This window comes from Cupressus sempervirens, chromosome 4 (genome assembly GCF_028749045.1).
Source record: "Cupressus sempervirens isolate cs-2001-9-10 chromosome 4, ASM2874904v1, whole genome shotgun sequence".
NCBI classification, from domain to species: Eukaryota; Viridiplantae; Streptophyta; class Pinopsida; order Cupressales; family Cupressaceae; genus Cupressus; species Cupressus sempervirens.
The window spans coordinates 581,311,871-581,330,286 of record NC_143121.1 but is presented as its reverse complement, the minus strand read 5'-3'; the positions used below and the strand labels follow the sequence as shown (position 1 = coordinate 581,330,286).

The 18,416-nt window shown below is 31.6% G+C and overlaps 1 pseudogene; it reads right to left on the bottom strand.

The window, feature by feature from the left end:
• LOC149562538 (uncharacterized) overlaps nt 1-18,011 on the bottom strand; it is a 33,020-nt pseudogene extending 15,009 nt beyond the window's left edge.
• Between the last annotated feature and the right edge of the window lie 405 nt (nt 18,012-18,416).

Sequence of the window (18,416 nt, the reverse complement as noted above, 5' to 3'; positions counted from 1 at the left end):
ATTAAAATAAATTAATTAAAAATCTCAAAAACCCAAAAACACATAAATCTCCTTAATAACTTTCACGACAATGCGAACCTCTAAATGTATAGACACGCTTACTAGTCTAATCACATAAAGAAAATGAGTTCAGATTTAATAATCACCAAAAGGTTTAATTTAAACATTTTAATAAAGGATACGTCGACCATATAAGGATGACATTGGTAAAATATGAATGGTTGAATCACTAACTCCATGTGCCACTACCAGGGATATAAATCCTGCACACTAAACAACACGATCAAGTGCAATTGCATATAATAACATAGCCAAAGCAATAAATGCATTAAATTACCTAATTTAACCATTTAATTAATTATATTAAAATAATCTATTTACATCACTCATGTTCGCATAAAGCATAACAATGCAAGAATGAAGTAGATAACCATAGCATTAAATCCATCACATAACATATTCAGAGGTATGTCCAAAAACCAGATAACCATATATCATCATAAAACACACTGTCATCTCAAAATGGCATCATCATGCAATATGATTAACTAAATAGCATAGTAGTCTAAAATCTATGAAATTGGAATCAAGGTGTAACATCTGACCCTTAGGTCATCTCAAATATAAAGCATCACATAAGAACAGATATCTCTCAGATCAAAATATAACAAGGTAAATGTCTGCAATACATAACCAAAGATTCCAACAAGAACAACCCATTTTAATTACTTAAGCATTTAATAAAGATTTTTTAAACAACACTTAAAGGCACTTAAAAGATATAAGCAAATACAATCATAGACATGACTAACCACTGCTACAGGAACCTAGTCTAGTGTAGCATGGTAGAAAGTACATAGTGCAATCTCTGCAGACATCTCAAGGTAATCACAGAACAACCTCATGATACCACATCAATCTTGGTAACCACTAGCACAAACCTCAGTGAACCAAAAATCACATCATAATCTCATAAATCAGTCAAAAGCATAATCAAAGCAATTGATATAGAAACATACATCCAAACACCTTGACAGTGTAGACCACTTAGGGTCACAATCATGATCCCATCACAACAAAAGATCAACAAGGTTGCATCCATCAGGATGACTTACAGAATTCAAATGGGAGAGGCACTACATAAGACATATCATCGGGTCAAGCAAGATTTTTTTGGGAAGGGCTAAAAGGTGATGTTCAAAAATTTGTGGATAAATGTTTGGTTTGTCAAAGAAATAAGGGAGAAATAATTAAGACACCAGGTCTCTTGCAACCTTTATCTATTCCTAGCCAATGTTGGGAAGAGGTATCCATGGACTTCATCATGGGGCTTCCCAAATCTAAAGGTCATATTGTCATCATGGTAGTAGTTGATTGCCTCACTAAATATGCACGTCTCATTGATTATCACATCCTTTTGCAACAAGTATAGTGTAATGCCCCACCAAGGGATCCAAAGAATTAATCTAGAATTTCACTAAGTTTGGTAACATTTTTTATTTATTTTTATAACATGAAAGTAAATACCACATATAACTTGTACATAATAACGGAAGTAATAGCAATGTCCATCTAAAAGTAAACATAACATACATAACTAATTTCATTCTTTAAGAATCCCTTAATGTTGAGTTACATCTAAACTAACTAACATACATGAATCCATCTAGTACAACATCCACATGAATAATAATGATAAGTCCAATGTTCATACATTACATTTCCAAATGCTTAATCATCCACTATACATGTCACAAGGTATGAAGGCTTAAAAGAATATACATATGTGAAATAAGGTACATCATCCTATTCCAATCCATGATACATCAAAGTAGAGATAATCACATGATACATCATCATAGAAGACATATACATCTATCATAAAGATCAAACAAAATAAACTAAGTGCACGGTTCCTCCCAACCATTAATAGCATCATTAGACCATTGTGGGCCCTAGCCATCCCTTCGTGCATAACATCCCAAATCACCAAAGAGATCATCGGTATTAACATAGTAGGAATATCACTCCTAACATATACAACATCATATGTAGAAAGTAATCTAACATGCAAATATAAGCATAAGATAACACCATCTAACATATGCTAATCATCAATAAAAGGATACATATCCACCATCATGAAGGACGCATCAGCCATGATGTCTCAATGAATCTCAAATGATAAGAGTGGAAAATACACTACCACCCGACTGTGTGGTACCTAAGTGGTCCACTCCCACCATGCTGAGGAGATAATCTCAAGTCCCAAAGAGGCTATCCATAACACATAACACAAATCTCTATAGTCCAGGAATCCTAAAAGTATACTAACTCAAAGGTTCCAATCACACACAAAATTGACATCTAATTCCTAGAGGCACACAATGACATGTAGGAAACTTACTCTGCAAGCGGGAAAGTGTCATCACAATTATCATGTACAAGTTACCCTGGCAGTTAGCTAAACTCCAAAAGTCCATACTGATCTCATGCGGCCACTAGTATCCTCTCGTACTGACGAGGCATACTACGGAATGCAAGGTTGCAACCTTGCATTCTCACTACTCCCATCCTAGCCTGTACAAGCACTCAAGGCATGGGTGAGAACATCAAAACAATTATCTTTTTAGGTTCATTTAATCCCCGTTTAGTGTGTAAATATTATCACTTATTAACCAAACTTACAATGAGTTACCCTGGTAGCCACTTAGGGCCCCGACCCCCATTGCAAGCCACTTCCCGACACTATAAGTAGATTACCTACCCTAAGCTCATGGAATCATAAATCACCACAGTCCTGTACAAGCGACTATAAAGAAAATCCAAAAGATAATCCATAAAAAGAATCATCAAATATCCATGATAAAAGCATCAAAAAATTCATAATAAGAATCATCAAATCACCAAGATAAGAATCATCAAATCTCCATAAGCATCCGAAAAGCATCCATAGAAAAATCATGACCACAACAGTTCTCTATTGGCAACTGAAGGAATCACTGATAATCATAAGTATCCATTGGTTCTCAATAGGTAAAATATATCTCAAAATAAATCACAATATCCATTGGTTCTCAATAAGCAACCAAGAATATCTCAAAATCATACTGATCGAAGACTCCAAAATGGTTGAGTCAAAACATGTCACAACATGACATCATCAAGAAATAAATCAACACTTTAGTCCCATCATGGTGACTAGAAAACAAACCAAGGATAATTGATCGATGACTCAAAATCATTAGCTCAAGTGTCTCAGATGCATATACATCTCAGCTTCTCACATGAAGACTGATGAACAAATACAAACATTTCATAAAGCACACAATCACATTACCATGGTTGGGCTTATAAAGATCGAGACCAAATAAGATCAACATGCCATCATATCTCATAACCCCCGAGCTTCTGGTAACAACCTAGGACTGGTCAACACTAGTCAACCCAAAATCCAAAACAAGAAGCATAGAGAATACACGATGCAAACACATGTTTTGGTTTACTAAAATTCACATAGTTGAATAATGTGTAGGGGTTTCCAGTTTTCTGTTTGCAAGTATATTTTCCAGTCTCTTAAGTTCCATCATTTGACCTACAAGTCAACCCATTTGTTCCTCGATAGCATTATTCTTCCATTAATTAAAAATAATACTTTAAGAATAACTTAAAGATAAATATTCACTAAACTGATCATCATTGACCTTTAATTAAATTATCCTCTATATTTAAACATGATCCATATTCTAATTGATTAACCTTTCAACTTTTCTAAGATCATTATTCGTTATATTATAAGAGGACCAATTATCATTCTTCGAATAAGAGATTATAACTTTATTAGAATGATCAATTAATATCGGATCACAATCTTTGACCTTTTATCATTCTAATAATTCTCAATTATATATTACTAAGTCTTCACCATTAAAATATCTAAAGTTATTATTCAAGTCATGAGAATAAGGCCTATCAACTTTGATATCAATATTTTACAACCTCGATAAAAGAATCATATCAATTAAATCTTCATTACATAACTTAATTATTAATTAAATCCAATTAACTCTAGTTAATTTATTTAATTAATAATTTCACAACCAAACTATCAACCCAATTATTATTAGTTGACTAATAACTAAAAGTCAGTCATACACAAATGTTCATGTTCATAGTTCAATAATAACAACTTGCTAATATTTAATGACAAGCTATATTGAAAATCTTATTAATAGATCACATTCATCATTCTTTATGAATACTAATGTTTCCTTAATTAATTCGTATTAATGATAGTCATTTCAAGATAAATCTCAATCGCATAATATAATTATATTGACAACTCAATGAATGTGAATTGATTAAAAATCAATCATACTTCAAATCCAAAACTAATATCTTTTTACAAAACTTTCATTATTAAATAATCTCCACTAGATTATTTCTAATCAAATTTGTTGATAACTATTTAAACCATTATTTATTAATAGTTTGTTAGACCCAACAAACATTAATAAATAATAAACTCATCAAACTATAAATAATCGATCTAGAGAATACCTCCATAAACTTCATTAGTTAATATTTAACTAACTCTTAACACCATTAACATATATCAATAATTTATTTAATAATACATAACGTATTATAATAACATAATAACTCAAATCATAGTAATGTTTTGAAATCAACCATTCTAAACTCAACTAAGGGTAAATGTTTGAATCATTATAATTTAATGTTCTCTCAAGAGATGATTCTGATTTAATCGTAGTATAATGAATTTTCTTTCCTCTATCTTGACCAATTAGTCTCGTTAAAACTATTTATACTATCACTCATTAATAATCTTATCCATTAAATAATGATCTCATTAATAATTCAATTATTTAATTCCACTTATTAATATCTCTTTTCTTATAATTTTCCCTCATTTAAAAATATATTTACTTAAATTGACTAATAATTAATTACACTTCTTCTACTATTAATTAATTTTAATTAAATTTGATTTAATTAGATTATATAATAAATCATATAAAACTAATGCATATTAATAAGATTCTAACAAGGAAAGATTACAATAATATCTTTAATTCATTTCATGCTTTGATATATATTATTTTTGTGAAGTTTAAGCATAAAGAACTCTTAGTTATGAGAAATGGAGAAATATCTGTTCTTGAATAAAACAGTCCCAGTACGATGGTCATATCTCCCTAATGAACTGTTGGATCAGGCTAAAATTAAAATATGTTGGAGAGGGCCAAGTTGCGCCAATTCTGACAGGAGCAATTGAATAAATTCAATCACAATAAAAATTTGTGAATGATTGAGTTCGGGTCTATCCAAAGGGCAGCGACAGGACAATTTGTGATGAATTAAGAATTTCCTCTTAAAATGTAATTGTTCTCTAAATTTATCCAATAATTTCACTAATGGATTTGGCCATAAATCTTGAATCCATTTTAAAATCTATTTCAATTTGATTCTAATTCGAACCCAAACCCATTTAGATCTAATTTCTTCCTTAATTGGATCTACGATTTTTCTATTGTTTTCTTCTCAACCAAATAGCATATCTAGATTCCTATTTCAATTATAGATTTAATCACAGAGAGTATTTAGATACATATAACAAACATGATGAAGACAGGAAGAGAAATAGTGCAAATAGAATATGTGATTATCACGAGTGCACCTGGACATTGATGCTAATTCGTCATGCCTCAGAAGTCCATAGAAAATCCCTTCCTTCTCCATCATTGCAATTCCTCCAAGATCCAAGCCAACCGAGAATCTCCAAGTGACTAGAAGTGCTAGATGAATCATAGAAGCATGTAGAAAATATATGAGCATATGAAATTCTCCCATGCATGTAAGCTTTGAAGCTTCCATTTTAAGCTTGTAGCTTGTAGTTTCCATTCAGCTTCTATGAATGCCTGAATATAAAGAGCTCTCAAGAAACCTTTGGAATGCTTCTTGAAACTGCTGAAAGGTGTCACCAACTAAGCATGGGTCTTTTCCAACCTTTTTGATGAGTCATAGAGTTGTAGAAACCTTGTGCTCTATTGATGCACTAACCCCCGTGTTGTTGACACATGTTAATTCCCATGCAAGCTTATAACTCCAATTTACTTTTTAAATAATTTCTATTTAAATTTTATAACTTTCATTTTAATTTTTGTAACTTTTATTATTATTAATTTTAATTTCTAGTTTTCTTTTATTTAATTCTTTTTCCCCAATAATTCACATTTAATTAATTACAATCAAAATATCAAAGATCATGATATTTTATTAAGTTTCTCAAATAAATAATTTATTAATTAAATCTATTTATTAAGACTTAATTAATGAAAAATTCACCATAGACCTCCAAGATAAAATATGAAAACCCATCATAGAAGAAATCATACAAAATAAATCTAAAGGGTTAAAAATCATGAAATATGTCATTCGACACATTCGATGGGTATTCAACTTTGATACTTGTCCTAACTCACTAGGACAAATGGTTTTTAGGTTTGGGATTTGGACTTGAGAATTTATCTCCCTTCTCTTATCATTGAGATAATTTGATAGGGTACGCTCATCCTGGCAATTCAAGGAAGTCGATACTCGATACCTGCAACCTGCATAAAAACTATGCATGTACAAGCACAATATATACTAAACTAAACAGTCAATGACATGAAGTGGTGCATCGTGTAGATCCCGACTAGCAGGTGACTATGACTCCCTTCCTTAACCACATTAGACACACCATACAAAAGCAAACAAACAAAGCAAACACGCACACCATACACATGTAAGTATGGGGTAAGTATCCATAAGAAAACACATATGATAATAAATCATCTTACTAATCATCATTAATAACTGCAAACACTAAAAATAATTATCATACATACATGAAATGTAGAGTCTAAGTAATCTCATCACATATCAACTGAATCCATAGCACAATATCTGATAATCTCATAATAATTTTACTAACCATCAACATGAAACTAGCTCTAAAAGAGTTCAACAATGATAACAAAATGCGAACCAGGGGCAGGCACTACATCTAGTGAAAAAAAAAAATTTTGGAGGACATCTAAAAGCTAGATGGTACACCTAAGGTTATTGTTACTAATCATGATCCTATCTTTACTATTCACTTTTGGAAAGATTTATTCTCATGTTTAGATACTCAATTGGCTCATAGTTCTTCATACCATCCTCAATCAAATGGGTAAATTGAGGTTGTTAATAAATGTTTGGAAGGATATCTACATTGTTTCACTTCAGAAAAAAATTCTTAATGGGTAGATTAGCTACCTCTTGCAGAATGGTGCTACAATACTTCTTTTCATAGCTCATAAAAAATTTCTCCATTTTTGGCACTTTATGAATATCATCCTCCTTCCATCACATCATCATTAAAGGTGTCACCAAGAGTTTAGGAAGTAGAGAACCAACTATATTTTTAGGACTTAAGGAGAATTTAGCTATGGCACAAAATCAAATGAAACAAAAAGAAAAACCAACATTATAGTGAAAGAAATTGTGAAGTTGGGGACTGGGTCTTCTTGATAGTGTATCCTTATAAACAAATATCAATGAAGCAAAAATAAAAGAATAATAAGTTGTCTCTAAGATATTATGGACCATACCAAATCATGCAAAAGATTTCTATAAGCTTGAGTTGCCACCAACAACAAAGATACATCAAATCTTTCATGTTCCTTGTTTGAAGAAAGTAATTGGGTAGAATATTCCTACTCAAACAATACTAAAAGAACTTGATGAAGAAGGAATAATAATTTTGGAACTAGAGTGCATTCTTCAAACACGTATGAAGAAGTTGAGGAATAGAACCTTGACTCAATATATCATCTAATGGAAGAACTTAATATTTGAAGAGGCCACATGGGAGGATGAGGAGTTCATTCAAAAGAATCTACACTTGGTTAGCATTGAGCACAATGCTTCTTTCAAGAGAGGGGGCATGTTATGCCCTTAATGTTGGCATATATAGGGTTATGAATAGTCAACATGTGGCTATCTTAATCCTCAATTAAATCATGTTATCATTATTATATTATTACATAGGTAGGTAGGTTAGCCTAGGTGTTATGTAGGGTTGTGTCTATTCAACCTAAGAAAAATTAGGTATATTTAGGAGGTTGTGAATCTTATTTCAACATCATATTGTGAAGTGTGTTCTAATCGAAGATATTTGGAGGTTTCCCCCTCAAAGTGGCCTATTACTTGTAGTAATTATCAACTATTTATATAATATTTTATATTATTTCTTCTATTATGCAAGTTATTTCATTGAAACTAACCTACATTACTTGACATATCCCCAATCTTTGGTAGATGTACCCATTTAATCAATTCTGGAGGCAACAAGAAATATATCGATGAATTCTACTTAGAGACGAATTCATTTAAATTTTTAATTACATTTATTTGTTTCAAATTGATTGTTTTTCATTTAATACAATGTGTGGTTTCCCAATTGATCCAACATCTTAAATAAGAAATCTAGAATGGATTCTAATGAGTGCTAGCTCTACTATTGCAAACAATTGAGCACTAAACATACAATAGAATCAATTACTTTTGACATTTTTAATATTTTGAGAGGATAATTTTTTGCATTTTGGATGCATGAAAAGCTATATGCACAATCATATATAAAAGGGCATACATATGCATACATAGTCAACTATACACACTCATAACCAGAGTTATTATTGCACTTGTTGCTAGAAACTAGACTCATGTAAAACACACACACTCTCATACCAAGCATACTTAAAATTCAAAAATGACAAACCTTAATCCATAAGGCCATTCCTATCTACCCAGGTGACCATGGGATTTAGTTTTAGCCTTTAGGAATAAAAGGAGTTGTTTGTGTCGAATATAATATGTCAAAGAATTCAACATGCATGGGCCTCCTTCCAAGATAATCAAAAAATTAAGAAATACAGAGATGGGAGATCAATAAAATTCAAACAATTATTCCAAACCAATTCATATGACCTAAAGGCCAAATGAGGTTAAACATTGTAAGTATCCTTCATCATTGTATTTTGTATTTCATAGACATAATCAGACATATAGAATGAGCTCATATTGTATGTTCAATTTTTTTGAGAAATTAATTAAATTCAAACTATGTCACAAGGTTTGAATTTGAATTCAATTCAGAAAGAATTCAATATAAAATTTAACTTATATAAATTATATTATTTTAAAATTTAAGTAATATATCCACAATATTGTCAAAAGAGTTTGACATTGCTAAATAATTAAAATAAATAACTCAATATTTTTAAAATAATATAATATTATTATAAGAAATAATTTTATATTAAATATCATAAAATTTGGATGAAGTTCAGAAAGAGTAAAAATTCGCTAAAATTTGAACTTCATAGATGAAATTTGGTGTATCCTATGACAACATTTAAAGATAAAAGAGAGAGAAAAAACATCAAATAATGTGACAAATCAATAAGCTTTTGCCCTATTTTGTGCCCCAAATGTAGGTACACCTTCAAATACAAGAGTATGGAAGTGCTCTACATACAATCATCCTTAGCATCAATGGGCTAAAATTGACAAATAAAAGAGTGGCAACATGAAAATAAACATAAATAGAAATATTTTATGATCAACAATGGATAGGATTCAATACTAAATAAATAAAAATGTCTCTCTTGTGAAAATCCAATTCATTCATATTTTTTATACCATTTGACCTATAGAGCAAACTACTCACTAAAAAGTCCAAAGTAATATGTTGCACCTAGATGTTTCCCATAGAGATCATTGAACAAAAAGTAAGGATAGCCATTTGTTCCAAATGGAATCTGAAAAATGGATGGATGGATGTAATGTCCCCACTAATAGGGTTAGTTAGGTACAAGTAATACTAACAAAAATAAATCTTAGAATCACAATAATAATAAAACTAACTATATTTTACAATGTTGTGTTTTCTTTCTGGTTCTTTCCTAGTTGAGCTCTTGAATTAGTTTTAGAAAAAATAATATATTCAATGGTTCGCCCACTTTTGCCAAAAAAAAATAAAAAATAACTATATTATTCTGCCCTCTAAGTTAACCCCAACCTTAAGGATGTCTCCAAATTAGGCTTCATAGCTCATAGCTACTTTGTTGTCATCTTGAGAGTGCACCCCTTAAGATTCTTCTTGGGTAGTCATCCTTTATCCAAGGCCAATGACATATGCATATGTTTGATAACATCAGAATATTTTGGCAATACAAGGAATTCTCAGCCATGGTAGTTTGTTCAAGGTGTTAATACCTTGCTACCCCCATGCTTCAAGTCTTATAATTATCCTAATATATTAATGTATTGTTACTCAATTATTGGCCATGGTGGACAATGGAGATCTTAATATCTCTATGCTCTATGCTTCAATATCGAATCTTGGCCATGGTAGACAATGTAGATATCAATATATCACATGCTCCATGCTTGGAGTTCACATTGATATCCATGGTGTTAATCAATGAGCTAACACAATATTAACCACAAGTATCATTCATAAATAAATTCATAAGCATAATTAAACAAATATATTCATAAACATACCTTTCTTACCTTCTTCTTTTCCAAGAGTCACATCCTTTCATAATACAAATCCTTTGAAAAGTCACAACACTTCATACTTATAATCCTTTCAAAAAGTCACAACCCATCACAACTAAAATCCTTTGAAAAATTCTCAATACTTTATAATTAAAATATTTTTGAAGAGTCACAATTGTTCATAATTATGACCCTTTCAAAGGTTCACATCTTTTCAATATCATTGATACCTTTTCAGAAAGTCACTTCTTTATTTTTTTCATATTACTTTCCTCTTCCATTTTTCCTTTTGAACTCCTTCACTCTTCTCTTCCTTTTCTCCCCTCTCTAAAATAAATCTCCTCCTTTTTATATCTTAATTTTAAGGAGTCATGTCTATTTGTTAAAAATCTCTTGAATTTTCATTAGATTTAGTTAATTTATATTATTCTATGTTATATTATTTATTTACTTACTTATATATGTTTATTTTATTTATTATTAAATTATATTTAGAAAGTTAACATACTTTCTACAATATTGTCTCTTGTATTTAATTTAATTTCTTTCTTTCTTTACTCATTAAAATTTTATTATTTTTTGATTATTTAAAATATCATATTAAATATTATTTTATTAATAATATAGATTAAATAATTATTATTTCCTTGGGTTATAGTTTAGTATTATTTTTAATAAAACTTTATTATTTATTTAATAACATTGTGTTATCTAATTATTATTAATATTCTATCTTAAAATGGGGATATGACAATCCACCCTTCCTCAAATTGTTTGTCCTCAAGCAATTAGATAATTTCTTTTGTTGAGTTGAGATATACATTTCTTTTAGTCCAAATTATTAGGTTTCTATCATGGATATGTTTGGATCCTTTCTAATAGTCATTAACTTTCTACATTAGTCTTCCATACAAATTATTTTTCCAAATCCTCTATAACCCTAAAGGATGGCAAGATCAGGCTCTGATACCACTGTAATTTCCCCACTAATAGGGTTAGATAGGGACAAGTAATACCTGCAAAAATAAATGTTAGAATCACAATAATAATAAAACTAACTATATTATTCTACCCTCTAAGTTGACCCCAATCTTAAGGACATCTCTAGATCAGGCTTCATAGCTCATAGCTACTTCACCATCATCCCAAGAGTGCACTCCTTAAGATTCTTCTTGGACATGCATCCTCTATCCAAGGCTAACGACATATGCATATGTTTGACAACATCAGAATATTCTAGCAACACGGAGAATTCTAGACCATGGTGGTCAGTTCAAGGTGTTAATACCTTGCTACCCCCGTGCTTCGAATCTTATAATTCTCCTAATAGATTAATGTATTATTACTCAAGTATCAGCCATGGCAAACAATGGAGATCTTAATATCTCCACGCTCCATGCTTCTATATTGAATCTTGGCCATGGTAGACAATGTAGATATTATTATCTCACATGCTCCATGCTTTGAGTTCACATTGATATCCATGGTGTTTACCCATGACCTAACACAATATTATCCACAAGTATTGTTCATAAATAAATTCATAAACATATCTTTGTTACCTTATTCTTTTCCAAGAGTCACACTCTTTCATAATACAAATCTTTTGAAAAGTCACAGCACTTCATAGTTATAATCCTTTCAAAAAGTCACAACTCTTCATAACTAAAATCTTCTGGAAAAGTCCCAATACTTTATAATTAAAATATTTTTGAAGAGTCACAACTTTTCATAATTATGACCCTTTCAAAGGTTCACATCCTTTCAATATCATTGATACATTTTCAAAAAGTCACTTCCTTATTTTCTTCATATTACTCTCCTCTTCCATTTTTCCTTTTGAACTCCTCTCCTCTTCTCTTCCCTTTCTCCCCTCTCTAAAATAAACTCTCCTCCCTTTTATATCTTAATTTTAAGGATTCATCTCTATTTATCAAACATCCCTTGAATTTTCATTAGATTTAGTTAATTTATATTATTCTATGTTATATTATTTATTTACTTACTTATATGTGTTTATTCTATTTATTATTAAATTCTATTTAGAAAGTTAACATAATTTTTACAATATTGTCTCTTGTATTTAATTTTATTTATTTCTTTCATTACTCATGAAAATTTTATTATTTTTTAATAATTTAAAATATCATACTAAATATTATTTCCTTGGTTTATAGTTTAGTTTTATTTTTAATATAACTTTATTATTTATTTGTATTATATAATTATTATTAAAGTTCTATCTTAAAATGGGGATATGACAGTCCAAAGTAATCTATTGCACCTAGAGGTTTCCCATAGAGATCATTGAATAGAAAGTAACCATAGCCATTTGCTCCAATTGCAGTCAATCAATGCCCAGTAATAATAATTAGACAGTGCAAAGAAGTACATAAATCTATCTACCACTACAACTACAAGGTGATCAATGGGTGTAGAAAACATAAAATTCAAAATATTCTTTCCAAGATATAAACTCAAAGATCATTATCTACCAATATAAACTTGTAACTTTTACCCCATGATAACTTCTACACTTGTTGGGGTGGAAATGCATCCACCTATCAAACCTTGAAACTTTTCTTGCAAAAGCTAAGAGGCTTCTTCACCACAAAAATATAATCTTTTTTCAGCCTACACCAAACCATATAATTAAGACTGCAATAATTAAGGCAACAAACACAAAAATCAAAAGAGCAACCTTCTCCAATAAGTGTCATGTAGTGAAAATATTTATATGTTACAAAAGCTCAACCTCCCTACTTAGGAAGGACCTCAAGTTTTATTTTGTTTGATTTAATCATTGTTTATCAACCATAAGACCAACCCCAAAAACCCCATATGCGGAATATTTTTGTATGTACTATGCTATATTTACTAGTGGAATTTGATATAGAAAGTATAATTAACTTAAAAGAACTCGATATTCCATGTTTCAAAATTTGAGAGATGTAAGAACCTTACTAAAGTGAGTTTTCTATAGTCAGTAGATGAACTGATTGGATGAACTACACATTGCTCCTAAAACAAGAAAATGCATTAAAAAACAATCCTAAGAGTGATTTCCAAGTATCAATCTATATTAGATTATAAATTAAAAGGACTAAATTTATATTTAATTTGAATTATACAAAATTAAATGGTTTAATTCTATATTCAGCCATTATTTGTTCAAAGTTAGTCTCCTTCTTTGCACCTTCAACAATGAGATGAAGGGTAAGAATAAATCTCTCTGTAGACCACCCTCATATGGCTGATTAGGAGGCCTATTGGAAGTAGAAAACAAGATATGCGGTCACAAACAGATCATCTTCAATTGACATATGACAACTTCTAATATACAAGTTAACATTTCACTAATACAGAACTAACTATACCTATTCATGAAAAACAAAGGAATTCCTTTATTGAGTATTATAGTTCACTTCTTGACAACAACAAAAGGTGAATTGGAAGTACTTACAATTCCTTTGTTTAAAGCATTTCCAAACATTCTATTCAATATCAATCCATCAGCTACATCATTTATCTACAATGTTAAAAATTGAAGGTAAAGGAAAAATATTTATCTGGTTTCTTTTGTATAAGTAATGGAATGGAATAGTAATAGCATATGCTAATTATTTTCCAATGAATACTTTAATGTTAGGAGATCATCTAGGATGAGATTATTACCATAAACTCATCAAGGCACAATAAAACTACTTCCCTTGAAATAACCTTAGAAACAACATCCAATGGACCACTAACACCTTTATGTCTCTATAGTCATTATCTGAACCATGAGAATTCTACCAATTATATTAAATACATACCAAAAAGAAATTAATGCAATAAAACCTCATTAGGATTGTAGCATATTAAAAGATATGACTGTGGGACCAGAAAATGGGCTAATATCTAACATACTATGAGAAAATCACAAGCTCAATAAACATATATTGATAACCTCTAGTCTACCATGAAAGCCAAATAAAAAAAGAAAGCAACACAAAATTAGAACCCCCTCTTTCATTTGTAGCTCCCATCTCCTTATTTTTTCTCCATATGTTGTAGCTCCAATTGCCTATAATGCACACAACTAGGAAGTGAAAAGTCCATGATAATGATAATGACATGAGAGTATTGGAAGAAGTTTTTTTGAAGCATGAGAGACTAAAGAACAAGGGCTCAATTTATAATCAATATGCAAGATGAGAGCATTGGACTTGTCATGTTGGATATGTGACTTGGCAAGAGATTCCTTTGAGAATCCATGACACGTATGAAACAAGATGCCAAATTTAGGATTGTATTATGCTTAGAAGTCAAACATGGCTAAAAATGGTGGAGGATCTATGATGCATCATGTGACACCTCAAACCCACTAAAAGCCAAGAATCTATGACAATGGATATCAAATATAGATATGTGTGAGGGAATAAGAATAGATGGATTATGACATATCTTAGCCAAGTGTAAAAGGAGAATCCATGGTGCTTCATGCCATGTATTATGATGATGTCAATATTGTGTCAATATTATGTGGAATATTTGAATTAGCAATCCATATATCCACACACAAAAAAAAATGAATTTGTAAATTATGAGTGGAAAATGGGACTTAGGAAATTGTTAATTTCCTTTTTTTGTGAAGACTAATTGATTAATTAATAAAATATAAATCAATTGAAAAGGTTAGTTAGGAAGAATAAATAGTGAAATGACATAAGATTAAATTATGGGTTATTTAATCCTATAGAGAAAATTAGTAGATGATTGGCCAATTTGATTAAGTGCGATAGTATACTTTGATGAAAATGTGGATCAACTTAGATGATGATGGGTAGAACAAAGCCATGGTCAAATTTATTGATTGATAACATGCCAAGGGCACATGACATATATTAAGGACACATTACATTTAACCGATATCATAAATGCTATAGGATCAAGATTGATTGATATGATTGATCATAATAATATTGATGGACATTGTCAATGTTATTAAAATGGTTTGATGATGTCATGATTTGATACTAAGGGACTCAACAATGTCCATGATCAAATGACAAGAATGATGTTTTGACCTAGCACTGAGAGTCGTGATAGTACTATAGTTAGATATATAGGTTTTTGAGGCACCAAAAGCCACAACAATTCCTAGGATTGGATAGAGGATGATTGATTTAAGGTATTTGACATGTTTCAGGTTGATTATGGTTGATTTTAGGTGATTCTAGGTAGATTTGGGGTGATTTTGTGTTGATTTGATATGATTTGATATAATTCTTAGCTGATTTGATATGATTCTTTATGATGTTGAAATGGTTCCAAAATGATCTGCAATTGATGTGAAAGAGGATATGAATGATAATAGACATTGTTGAGATGTAATAAAGCTAACCAAAAGATTAGAATTAGTGGAATGAGAAAATGGGATGAATTTGAAAATGTGATAAAATCGTAGACGTGAACCATTTTTGAGCATCCACATTTTGCCCCTCTTTGATACAATGTGATTTAGAGTGTTCTGTCAAAGAAAATTGATGAAAAAGTCATAAAAGTATGCCCTAGTAATGGTGGTATATATTGGTTCCATCTTGAGAAATTGACTAGCATGTACATATGATAGGTCAATTTCATTGAGAATGAGAAGACAAAGCCATAACAACTGACAAATCAAAAATTGAAGCTAAAATGTGAAAGTTATGGGCTCTAGAGTGTTAAAAGGCATTGCAACCAACATAGAAAGTGCCTCTTGCACATTAATCTAGGAATAAAAAGACTATAAAAGGTCTTAGAGAGGGTTTGAAAGTCATTTTCACCCTCACATTTTGTAGAAAAGAGCTCTGGAGCAAGCAGAATGGACTAGTTACCCACGAAGCAACATCATGGTGAACAAGTGTGTACTTATCAATGATGAGTAGACAAAAGACCTTTGGTAAGTACATCAAGGCCATATTTATACTTTTTATGCTTTTCTATTCTTTTTTAGGCAATTAGGAGTCAATCGAGGGTCAAACAAGGTCAAATGGGGTCTCAGGGAAAGTTTAGGGCATCAAAATGCACCAACTGCATCCAAAACGTAGCCAACTACATAGTGGACACTCCTAGCATGCCCAAGTGCACACTAAGAACACTTTTCATGACCAAAAGCACCATGGGCATAGTTGGGGGCCCCAATTGCACCCTAGGATGCTTCGGGGCTCCGAACAGGGTCCAGATGAGCCTGGATCGACCTCAAACTTGGGGTACACTAGAAAGACCCTAGGATGATGTCAAAAAAGGCTTAAGACTTAGTCAAATATGGTTAAATTTTTCAACCTTGGTCAAACTTAGGGAAGATGTAGGTCAAACTCATTTAGATGCTAACAAAGAGTAATGCAAAGGGCCCAAAAGGGTGCAAATAGACTTGGAATGATCCAAAATTTAAACCACATGTTTAAAACCCTAGGAAGAGTTGAAAAAATAGGTCAAATTAGGTCAATATTGTCAAAAAAGGTACAACCTATTCAAACCTAACTGATATGGAGGAAAAATCTAACAAATCGATAGGGAGAGGGTAAAAATGATGCAAATGAGCTCAAAATGACCTGAAACTTGGTAGGCATGTTCAAAACCCTAGAAAGATTTCAAAACATAAGTTACATTAGTCAAGCATGCTTATAAAAAGTCAAACTTATTCAAACTAGAGCCAAACTAGGTTAAACTTGGGTCAAATATAGGTTAAACTAGATACCAAGCCATAGGAGGTTGGCATAGGCTATATGGTTATGCAAGAGGATCTACCCCTATTATGGATGAGAGGAAATAGGCCTCAGAGCCTAATGCTACATGATCAGATGACTACTAGTGAGTGAGAGATCTTGGTAGGACTTGGTCTATGTCATATCACATTTATGCTAGAGGTGAGAGAGAACAGAGCCCTACTAATAGGGCTAACAGAGAGATGGAATTCAAAGATGAATTATTAAGTTGATAGGGGAGGCTACTATGACCTTGGATGATGTATGGTGCATCATCAATATTCCAATTCATGGGGACTTAACTATGTATGACTCAGCTACTAGGCGATTGGTGCTACACTAGTTATTCAGATGTGGAGATGTCAAGCTAGAGATCTAGGATTGTGAGATTGGATGGGAGCTACTAGTAGCATGCCATAAGTCACTGATAGTTATGATCTACTGGGTTATTGGTGGACTACTAATACTTGATAGGTGTGGACATGGATTCCCTATCAGATGGGGTTGGGTGTTAGAGAGGATGATCATGGATGGGGCCATGTTCACCTAGGGACCATGCATATTGGCGATGTTGTACTATTATCTACATCAGGTAGCATATAAATGCAGACTAACATTTAGTACCAGGGGTACACTATTATAGATATGGGCATATGAACACATTGTAGTATTTAGATGACTTATGGAGAGGGGGATAGTGGAGGACATGTCATATTCATATAGTTATAGAGGCATACTAGCACGAGGAGCATTAGGGTACACTTAGTTCTTTTGGCACCAATTAGATACTATGACATAGTTTATCTAGATACCCTACAAAGATTTCCCTGAGATGGACAATAATGGGATTGACCTACCATACTATGGGCAGGAACATTATCTCATAGGGTGCACAATGATTGGTCACTTGGTAATAGAGATGCAACTACTAGAGCAGGTATGAAAATAGTTTTAGGAGATACAGGAGGTGCCGATAGGTTTGGCATTATTTGCATAGTCAAGAGTAGAGTTCCAAGAGTGGGGAGCACCTATCAGGATATAGGTGGCTTATGTGAAATGGAGGAGTTA